The following is a 10,649-nucleotide window of genomic DNA, read 5'->3' on the forward strand; positions in this document are numbered from 1 at the left end:
CTTGTAATTTCCTACGAACATATCTCTCCCTTGATCGTCTAATCAAATTCATGATCGAAGGTCGGATTCTTTTTTAGATTGCACTAGATATCTTAAAAAATTTTGCGTCAAGAATGGATCACCGAAATTTCAAAGATCTTGCGGCGATGTGGTCGTGGAAGTGGCTGTGAATTTTTCCTGTGAAAAACTATGGTGGCCGAAATTCTTTGTGAGAGGAGAGGGATAAAAATTTTGCTGGACAAAATTTTGTATGTCAAAATTTGTGTGTAAAAACGTGGTATTTCATGTGTCTCTCGACGAAATATTTATAAACTTTGATTCCTGATCACATCAGAAATCCTGCTCACATTAGGATTCATAATCATAATCCCATTACGATTTTTATTTTTATTAATTTATAAAATTTCCATATTCTAGACCTTTTTAGAATATTCTACGATAATTATATACATATAGTAGTAATCACTACAAATATTATTATTTAATTAATAGATTCTAAATTTACTAAATAAATAATTGTGAACTAACTCATTATAACTTTGATCGACGATCAGAAAACGCAAATGTACCAAAGGTACAAATCTTGTTCATATACTGGAACTAAAAATTTCGAATATCAAAATTTTCACTGTTCCTTTTTTTCGCAGCCGACAGTTTTGTGAATTCCTTCACCAAAATTGAATTTTTCTGAATTACCGATTAGTTGTATTTCAATAATTTTAAACACTCCAAACTACAATAATCATATCTAGATATATAATGTTTTTTACACAAGCAGGTGACAAAAAAACAAAAGCACGTTATAAAAAAGTGCCAACGCGGGTGCGAGTAAAGAAATGACAATATTTCGAGGGTAGCTCCAATATGAAATACATAAAAAGCAACAAATATGATACTGATGAGCTATACTAACATTATTATTTCATTAAATAAAATAATCATTATATGAATTATTTTTTCACTCCTAAACCAAAAAAAAAAAATTTATTTAAGTAATCTTTATTTATGCTATCAACTTATAATGTAATCAGAACTCATATATAAAATTAATCCATAAGAAAATTAAATGCCCCGTTGTAATTATTTTATATAAAAATTTACTTTGTATAATTTCAATATTTTTAAACATACTAAACTTCAATATACATTATTCCTATAATTTGATTTTTTTTTAGTTCGGTACATTTTTTATTATTAGAAGTTTCAATTTAATTGAATTTTTGTATGAATATATAAAGAAATTAAATCAAGCTTTGGAAAATAAATAATTTATTCTTGTCTTCATTGGTTTGATTTTGTTTGAAAATGTATTCAGTTATTTTAATTTATTGATGATTGACGATATTTAGACAATTATTATTATTGTTGTTGTTGATGTTCATGTTGTTGTTGCTTACGTTTCGGTTAGCCTGTTTTTGCTCAATATTTGACAGTCTAACTGTTCTTACCATAAGCTATTTCATTATGTTCGACCTTTATCAGTGAACTTTTTTCTGCACAGTAAATAATTGTTGGTTTATTGATACCTTATCGATGAAAATTACATTTCAATTTTATTAACCAAATCGAAATATTTTCAAAATTTATTAAGATTATTTATTCACTTATTCTAAATCAATCTCTGGTCATGACACATGCCATGCTTGAGGTCAATCTTTAAAATTAACAGCTTTATCTATTAGGTGGTCCAATGATATAATTATATTATTATAAGGAACAAGTTAGAATTATGAAAATATTCAAGACATGAAATTTCACACTTCATTGTTGGGGCCAAACGAAAGAAGAGAGAGACACTGCAAAAATAAGCCTGAAATTTTTGAACTAAATTGTTGGGGCCAACCAAAAGAGAAGACCCTCCAAAAATAATTGTATGCTGCTTAAATGCAACGAACACACGGTATTCTTTAGTAAAAGGCGAAAGAATAATTCGCTTTGTGTCCACTGCGCAGCTGCGTGGTATGACAATCGGATCAAATTCGATTTTTATATGACAGGCTCTCCACGTTAAATGTAATTTAACCGATATGGGAACATGTAATAGTGAAAATAATGCTGGTGCCCTGGGGCTCCGTGAAGTGCTAAGCTTCGGATTTTTTTTTAATAAAAAAAAAGTAAACAATAATTTATTTGAATAAGTGAATTTTTAAATATTTTTGTACTTATTAAATATCAAATTTATTTTTAAATAATATAATCGATTTTTAGTTTTAAAAAATAAGTATCTCTCATTTTCTAAAATTGATGTGCACATAAATTTATTCATGAAAATAAAGATTGACGATGAGGACCGAGCACTGTTATTGCTTTGATCACTTTATTCATGAAAATCTTAGAGACAATATGAATTATGGAAATGAATATTTAACACTAAAAGAAGTTCATGCTGCTCTGACGGCAAATGAACTAAATAAGATGTCTGAGATGACCAGTGATGAACAAAGATAAGAGTTTTTTTGTGAGGGGTCGATCAGACAGAAGAGAATCCAAGAACATGGGCGGATCTCGATCAAGGTCAAAGTTCTAAGATAAAAATTAAGGAAATGTTTCTTGTGTCACAAAGGACATTTCAAAAGGGATTGCCCGGAATGAAATAAGAAATATAAGGAGAAAGAAATGAGCTGTGGAGATGCTGCAGTGGTAGAAGATGGATATGAAAGTGTGGATGCATTGCTAGTAATTAACCACAGAAAAATCTCAGAAAGAATCACATGAGTCCATATAGGGACTGGTTCTGTGATTTCACCAAGCTCGATGGTGGGAAAGTTCTTATGGGTAATAATGTGGCCTGCCAAGTTGAAGGTATTGGTTCTATCAAGATTAAATTGTATAATGGAACAACTAAAATATTATCAGAAGTTGGGTTTGTTCCAGGATTAATGAAAATGAATTTAATTTCCCTTGGAATGTTGGATCAACTTGGTTATAAATTCAAGGCAAGGGATGGAGTTCTCAATATCACTAAAGGTTTGATGGTGGTAATGAAAGGACTTGGGCACAATGGTTTATATGTACTAGAAGGGAAGCCCTGTAATCATCAAGTGCTTTCCATGTTCAAACTAATACCGATAAAACAAGATTATGGAATGTCCGGTTAGGTCATATTAGTGAAAGAGGGTTACTAGAGTTGAATAAACAAGGAACCTTCGGGAAAGACCAAATATACTAAGCTGGATTTATGTGAACATTGTGTTCTCGAGAAACAAACTAGATTAAAGTTCCAGAAGGCTGTTGATGATGACTGGGTGAATTAGGTTTGAGAGTGGTGGACAATTACACCGGGTCGGACTGCTTCCTGCCAAGATATACTAGATTTTGGATGGGGTCTGATATATCTGCACACTCAAGATAACATAGATCGTTAGTAGGGCGCCGGAAGGATTTCCGGAGTAGCCATTTCGATGCTCAAGTCAAACAAGTAATTTATAATAAGAGAATTAATGCTTTTTTCACAAAAATATATATATATATATATATCTCAATGCATTAATATCAAGTAAACTTGGGAAATAAAGCCTCCTGCCAAGAATGGATATGCAGACCTAATAGCGTATGCATTGGGTGTTTCAGAAACTCTAAGTGATCAAAATGAGCCAAGTAATTACACCGAGGCAGTGAGTTGCAAGCATGGGCAGCATTTGAAGGATTCCAATGCTTGAAGAAATTAATTCGCTACATTAAACGACACGTTGGATCTGGTGGGGTTACCAAAGAGCAAAAGAATAGTAGGAAGCAAAGGGATTTCCAAAAGAAAATAGGACATTACTGGGGTTGAAAAAGCAATGTTTAAAAGCAAGATAGGTGGCTAGAGTGATACCCAGGGATGAACCCATCAAGATCCGGCCCAAATTCCCGGCCCATCATTAAGGCCCACAGGTGAATGGCCCATGACAAGCCCAGGTATTCTTCTATAAATACCAGGTTGGAGCGTATGATTATTGGATTCACTATATTGTTTTCAGCAGCGCCCTTAGCTGCTCCCCCCATATATCCTCAGTCTCTGACTTGAGCGTCGGAGGGGCTACGCCAGGATACTCTCATGGCCCCCTCCTAACGGTCTTATTTGTGATTTCAGGCCCAGGGTAATTTTGAAGCCCGTGTCTGGATTAGTGACGCTTGCGTGGATCGGACGCTAAATCTCCCGTGAGTATCACTTGGCGCCGTCTGTGGGAATCTTTGAGTTAAGACGTAGAGATGGTAGGGAGGAGAGGGAGTGGAAGAGCCACCTCAGCATCATCGCGTCCTCGGAGGGGACCCGAACCATCTCGCGCTGAGGCGGGACAGGAACAACCGCATCTTGAGACGAGACAAGAACAACCTCGTCAAGAGGCCAGAACTGAGCAGCCCATCCACGAGACGAGGGTCGAGCAAACCCGTCCCAGTGAGAATGTGGGAAACTTGACCCTGGAACAGCTGGGCCAATTTATCACCCGAACAGTGGATGAGGCCATGAAGAGGAATCAAGAGTCTATGTTTGCAGAAGAGCAGGCCGCTCGCCAGGAGCGAGAGGAGAATGTGAAGGGCAGTCAGAGTAGGGTGGAGGAGACGCGACCCCTCCCAAGTGAGGAGAATCCGGAGATGGAGGAGATGTGGAGGGAGATACAGATGTTGAGGCAGCAGTTGGGAAGCAGAGCACTGGCACCCAAGAGAGGAAGTCCCTTTTCACTAGCCATTTTAGAAGAAGAACTTCCTCCAAATTTTCGACAGTCGAATGTGGGAGAGTACGATGGACATACTGACCCCGAGGAACACTTGGGGAGATTTGAGAATGCGGTCATGTTACATCAATATTCAGATGGAGTCAGGTGCCGGGTGTTCCTGGGCACGTTGGTGAGGTCAGCCCAGCAATGGTTTAATACCCTGCAGCCCAACTCCATACAGTCTTTTGACGATTTTGCTACAGCTTTCTTGCACAGATTTGCCAGCAGCAAGAGGCACCAGAAAAATTATTTGACCCTGTTCGTGATGAAACAGCAAGAGAATAAAACTTTGTGAGAATTTGTCCAGCGTTTCAACAGTACAGCGCTGGAAATACCAGCGGCTACCCCTGACATCATGATAAGTGCCTTCACACAAGGACTGAGGGGAGGGGAGTTTTTCAAGTCGTTGGTCAAGAAGCCTCCGTTGAGCTATGATGATCTGTTGGCTCGAGCTGAGAAATATGTAAACTTGGAAGATGCCCAATGGTACAGAAGGATGGAGAGCCGGCCCGGAGGAAGTAGAGTTGAGGGAGCGGAGAAAGGAGGAAGGAAGAGGGGTGCGGGGGAAAGAGAGGAAGACAGAACTAGTAGTAGAAGACAATTCTCATCCCATGTTCCCCTAGATAGGAGTTGGGACGAGGTGATGGAGGTGAGGGAGCCCGCGGGGAGGTGGGAGAAGTCGCGAAGGGTTGGGTACAGTGCTAGATTATCTTCACGGGATAGACGAGAAGGATCCTCATTAAGGAGTCGACAAAGGTCTCGCTCGCCCCCTAGGCGTGGTCAAGGCCCTCCATGGATAAATCAGAGGATGGGTGAGCAGAGAGGGGAAGGTGGATGTCAAGATGTCCCTCAGGAGCTCGTGGAACCGAGGAGGGGAATGAATGAGGATAACCACCCTACGAGAGGAATGATTCATATGATCTCGAGGGGTGCTACTGATGGAGACTCTGGGCGAGCTCGGAAAGCACATGGGAGAAAATTGGAGAACTTTGAGATATATAGTGGTGCAGACTTACCACAAGACCCCGTCATCAGCTTTGGGCCGGAAGACCTCCGGGGCGTTGTGACTCCACATAACGATGCCTTGGTGGTGACGGCCACCATTGCCAATTATGATGTGGCAAGGATATTTATTGATAATGGAAGCTCCGTGAACGTCTTGTTCAAGAGCACGTTGGATCAAATGAAGATGAGAGGATTTGAGTTTGAGCCGGTATCCACCCCGCTGTATGGGTTTGCAGAACACGTCATCTTGCCTTTGGGTCAGATTGTTCTTCCCCTATCCTTGGGGACTGATCCTCGGCGGGTAACAAAGGTGATAGCCTTCACTGTAGTAGATACCCAGTCAGCGTATAGTGGAATTCTAGGACGACCAGCCCTGAAGGATTTTAGAGCAGTAGCTTCCAGTTATCATCAGAAGCTTAAGTTTCCTGTGGGAAGAGGAGTTGGAGTCCTGTGCGGGGACCAAAAAGTCGCACGTCGTTGTTATGAAAGAATCGTGAAGGAAGAAGAAAAGAGAAGTCACGAGCATTCGCATGGAAGTTTGAGCTCAGTCTTGCAGTTGTAGAGTCATTCGGAGAAGCTTCAAAATGGGTAACTTTGTCCTGTGGAGGTACAAGAGGAGCTGAGAGGAAAGTTGGAGAATGCGCTGGGTAAGGCTCTAAAGAGGCATGGGAACGCTTACCACCTTAGAGAACATCTTTACTTCATTTTTGATGTATTTCGTTCCTAAATTTGTCTTACGTTATCAGTTGATATTTAATAAAGCCAAGTTCTTATATTAAGTTCGTGGTTGTTCTTGTATTATGAGGATTATATGAATTTTATTTTACCTGCTTAGGCTGCGCCTCTAGTAGAGGAGAAGAGTGGGGGGGAGAAAAGTTAAATTTTTCCTGCTAAGGCATCGCCTAGCAGAGGAGTAAAGGCTGAGGTGGAGAATATTTATTTTCCTGCTAAGGCATCGCCTAGCAGAGGAGCAGAGTCGGCGATGAGAGGAGCAGAGTGGAAGAGAAGAATTTTTATTTTCCTGCTAAGGTATCTCCTAGCAGAGGAGTTAGAGGGTGGGGGCGTTGAATTTTATTTTCCTGCTAAGGCCCGGCTTAGCAGAGGAGTTATGAGATGATGAGGTGAGAGTTTGATTTTTCCTGCTAAGGCCCGGCTTAGCAGAGGAGTTAGAGGGTGGAGGTGTTGATTTTATTTTCCTGCTAAGGCATCGCCTAGCAGAGGAGTTAGAGGATGGAGGTGTTGATTTTATTTTCCTGCTAAGGCCCGGCTTAGCTGGCTTAGCAGAGGAGTTAGAGGATGGAGGTGTTGATTTTATTTTCCTGCTAAGGTATCACCTAGCAGAGGAGTTAGATGGAGGAGTTGAATTTTATTTTTCTGCTAGGGCCCGGCCTAGCAGAGGAGTTAGAGGGTGGAGGTGTTGAATTTAAATTTTCCTGCTAAGGTATCACCTAGCAGAGGAGTTAGATGGAGGAGTTGAATTTTATTTTCCTGCTAAGACCCGGCTTAGCAGAGGAGCTAGAGGGTGGGGGTAGTGAATTTTTATTTTCCTGCTAAGGCATCACCTAGCAGAGGAGCAGAGTTTGGGAGGAGAAAAATGTTATTTTCCTGCTAAGGCATCGCCTAGCAGAGGACAAGAGTGGATGAGGAGAATTAAATTTATTTTTCCTGCTAAGGTGTCACCTAGCAGAGGAGTTAGAGGGTGGAGATGTTGAGTTTTTATTTTCCTGCTAAGGCATCGCCTAGCAGAGGAGCAAAGTTTGGGAAGAAAAAAATTTATTTGGTTAGTCGATAACAAAAGATGTTTACGGGGAGCAGAGTTTACGGGTATCGACCTGCCCCCATAATTTTTTCAGAAATCACACAATCATTCGCAAGGGAATATATCAAATTTCTCAACGTATTGGACGAGGCGAAGGCGTGGGCGAAGGCGTGGAGGCGAGCCTGTGGCGCGAGGGCAAGCGAGTGGCGGGCAGGCAGGCTCTCGGCGAGCTGGCGTGGCGTGGCGGGGGAGAGCAGGCGCTCGGGCGAGCCGGAGTGGCGGGCGAGCTGCCGGGCGCGGGCGAGCTGGCGTGCGGCGCTCGGGCGCGGGGCGAGCAGACGCTCGGCGGGCGAGGGCGAGAGCGGCAGGCGAGGGGCTAGGGGCGAGCTGGAGTGGCGGGCGAGTTGCCGGGCGCGGGCGAGCTGGCGTGTGGCGCTCGGGCGCGCGGCGAGCAGACGCTCGGCGGGCGAGGGCGAGAACGGCAGGCGAGGGGCTAGGGGCGAGCTGGTGCTTGGGCGAGCTGGAGTGGCGGGCGAGCTGCGGGGTGCGGGCGAGCTGGCGTGGCGTGGCGCTGGCGAGCAGACGCTAGGGCAAAGGCATGGCCGAGGGCTTGAGGGCGAGCCTGTGGCACGCGGGCGAGCCGGCGCCCAGGCGAGCAGGCGAGCGTGGTGCGCGAGGGGGCGAGTGCTTCGGCAGGGCACCGGACGAGCTCGGTGAGGGCGTGGCTCGCGGGAGCTGTGCGGCCGCGCGGGGCGAGGGCGCCGGGCGAGCGCGCGAGAGGGCGAGGCGCGCAAGGGCGGACGCACGCTGTTGGGGCTAGCGTGCAGGCGGCGAGGTGATGATGAAGCGGTGCTAGGATTGATATTTGATTTGTTTCCAACTTTTTGGAGACTGACGGAGGCCTGGAAGAAAATGCACAACTCACGTGTTTTAAACCGAGAACAACGCAATCAATCGAACTTTGAACCTACGATTCAGTTCGACTCGGGAGGGGGAGACCGGTGATACCCAGGGATGAACCCATCAAGATCCGGCCCAAATTCCCGGCCCATCATTAAGGCCCACAGGTGAATGGCCCATGACAAGCCCAGGTATTCTTCTATAAATACCAGGTTGGAGCGTATGATTATTGGATTCACTATATTGTTTTCAGCAGCGCCCTTAGCTGCTCCCCCCATATATCCTCAGTCTCTGACTTGAGCGTCGGAGGGGCTACGCCAGGATACTCTCCTGGCCCCCTCCTAACGGTCTTATTTGTGATTTCAGGCCCAGGGTAATTTTGAAGCCCGTGTCTGGATTAGTGACGCTTGCGTGGATCGGACCCTAAATCTCCCGTGAGTATCATAGAGGTTTCACACAGAAGGAAGGATAGATTTCAATGAAGTCTACTCAATTGTGGTAAAATACACATCTATCAAGATTTTATTGGCCCCTACAACAAACCTAGACTTAGGATTGGAACAAGTGGATGTAAGAACTACATTCTTACATTATGAATTCAGTAGGTTATGGCACTTTACGAGTAATTAGTATATAATTAAGGAATGATTTGAAGAGAAATCGGTAATTTTAGCACTTGGGAAATCAGTTGTCTAAATTTATAATTTGACATAGAAATAAAGTTTTGAAAAACATAACCAATATATATTTCTCAATAAATAAATATATTTTTATTTATTATATTACAGATTTGGTCACGGGTATCCCTTTCTTCCCTCGTTAGAAAAAGTTTCGTCTTCAAAACTTAGGTTTATTTGAATAGGTACGATAAAACTGATAGGTTTAGAAATTGATTTGATGTTAAATGATTTATGGTACGAGGTTAGTTGATTTAAAGAAAAAAAATTAAACTTGAATGCTATATAATACGAATCGGTAGATTTCGAAAAATAAACAGTGAGATGCAAAAACACACAAAAAATGGACGAGGGTGCCCTTGTTACAAAATACGAATGAGAGCTTATAAATCTAATCGGTAAGTTCCCGTCTCCTAACTTCTCGTTAGCCTCTTTTCCTTGTGCATTTAGAAGTTGTTGCATGCTCGGGTGAAATCTGTTGGTTAGCGATTTATGTACCCAGGTTTTGGTTGCTTAGCTTAAGTTGTTGAATATAATTTCTCATTTCATGACTATATGCATTGAAATCTTGTTGGAGTTGGTCGTAAAACCCTTTCGTAGCGTGATATTGGTTGCACCAGGCTTGCGGCTCTTCTTTGTAATCTTTGAGTTGTTTTTCCGTAAATTTCTTGCCGGAAGCGAGTTGTCTCACTTCTACTTGAAGATGATCCCTAGCTTTCTTCAACATCTCTTTGTCATGAAATAAACTCGTAATGGTACCCCTAAGTTGCTTGATTCAAGCTAGAGGTCCCCAAAGGTCTTGGCTTGGGTCGTCCTTTTCGAACACGAACTTGAGAATCTTTAGGCTTGTTCGAGATTTGCTTGAAGGTTTGTTCGAAAATATGAGAGGATTGCCGATTTTTGGTGTGAATTTCTTCATCCATGAGAATATATTTATATAGGTACTTTGGAGAATATGCATGGCAATATTTTTAAGGTCAGTAGTTCAATTTTAATGGTTTTAATTAACAATGAATTGGGTGATAAATTTTTGGGTCAATGAATGCATTTAAATTTTGAAATTAAGAAGCATTTAATCACATGTCAATTATGAGCTAAAATTTTCAAAAATGGGGTTAAGGTGGATTCAAAATTTGAAAAAAATATGGGTAAATGTTAAGGCTAAATTCTTTTAAATTTTTGACATTATGGTGTTCAAGGTAGCTTTCAAAATTTATAGATCGATAATGACATTGAAAAAATTGAATATAGGTAAATGATGATGCTTGATCAAGATAAAAAATTTCGGATGAAGAATTTTTGAATATTATATGAAAATTCTAAAATATTTGTATGATATGATTGAATACGACAAGTAGATGAGAATTTAAAATTCAATAAAAGAGACACGGTATTTAATCCGCCCAAGAAATATATTATATATTGAGTTCCAAATACATAATTGACAGCTTTCAAATGAAGACATAAAAAAATGAAATGTGAATTGTTCCTTTGTTCAAGAAAAATTTATATATATGAGATTGTGTGAAATGGTCGACAACAAATTAAATTGGAGATTGAAGGCACGAAGATGAAACGGTCCGATCAATTGCATTTATATATTAATAT

At 41.5% G+C, this 10,649-nt stretch overlaps 1 non-coding gene across 1 annotated transcript; it reads right to left on the minus strand.

Moving 5' to 3' along the window:
- Positions 1-1,836: 1,836 nt before the first annotated feature.
- On the minus strand, positions 1,837-1,955 carry LOC142550353 (U5 spliceosomal RNA). The gene has a single exon (XR_012821317.1). It is a non-coding gene; the product is annotated as a U5 spliceosomal RNA (small nuclear RNA).
- Positions 1,956-10,649: the final 8,694 nt, after the last annotated feature.

The sequence above is a fragment of the Primulina tabacum genome, chromosome 6, assembly GCF_025594145.1.
Source record: "Primulina tabacum isolate GXHZ01 chromosome 6, ASM2559414v2, whole genome shotgun sequence".
NCBI lineage: Eukaryota > Viridiplantae > Streptophyta > Magnoliopsida > Lamiales > Gesneriaceae > Primulina > Primulina tabacum.